This window comes from Penaeus monodon, chromosome 19, assembly GCF_015228065.2.
Source record: "Penaeus monodon isolate SGIC_2016 chromosome 19, NSTDA_Pmon_1, whole genome shotgun sequence".
Classification (NCBI taxonomy): domain Eukaryota; kingdom Metazoa; phylum Arthropoda; class Malacostraca; order Decapoda; family Penaeidae; genus Penaeus; species Penaeus monodon.
In genome coordinates, this window is record NC_051404.1 from 1,769,939 (window position 1) to 1,770,771 (window position 833).

An 833-nucleotide genomic window follows, 5' to 3' on the forward strand; every position below is an offset into this window, starting at 1 on the left:
ACCCAGAGAGGACAGAAGTTCTCAGAACCGCACCCCTATCGCCAACATCTTAAACTCCATATATCGACCTCCTACGCATGTATATCGTGTAATTACCATCAATAATTCACTATCAAATTGTCCATGATAGAACCGGGAAGACACAGAATTACAAAACCGCTTTCCTTCATTCATTTTTTTTTCTCTCTCTCTATTCATGGAGGGCAAAATCTTTCAAAGGTTAATGCTCTTTTTAGAAGTGTGTGGGAAGTGGGATGCGAGTTTATCGGTAGGATGAATGGCTACTGATGACTATCTGTTTTTAGGTCGCTATTGTGTTCGTGTTCAAAGAAATTTTCTCGTGAATAATACGTAATTCATTGGTGTTCATATATTACAAAAGCAGTTTTTTGGAGGATGTGTATATGTGATGGTAATATACACGTATGTTCATAACTTATAAAAGAAGTTTTTTGGAAGATATGAATATGTGACGATGATATACACGTATGGAGAGTAAATGTATAACTGTGAATGGAATATGAATATTACGTATCTGTTTTGGCTCTGTGAGTAAATAAGAGTACTGATGAACTGTTCCATTATAAAACATATTCAGTTATACAGGCACTGTCGTTCTAACCATTAGGTTTGTTTTCCTTGTAAACACGAACGTTATCAAATACAACAGAGGAGCATTTGACCCTTTTTAAGGCTCTAGTCCATCCTTCTTATGTATTCAACAAGATGCTGCTTCTTGTGTCCTTCACGGAAGAACACGAGGCAGTAACGGGGATTAATGGCATAATATGTCATTGTCACGAGCCTGCGTGTGATGGCGGATGTAGCATCTT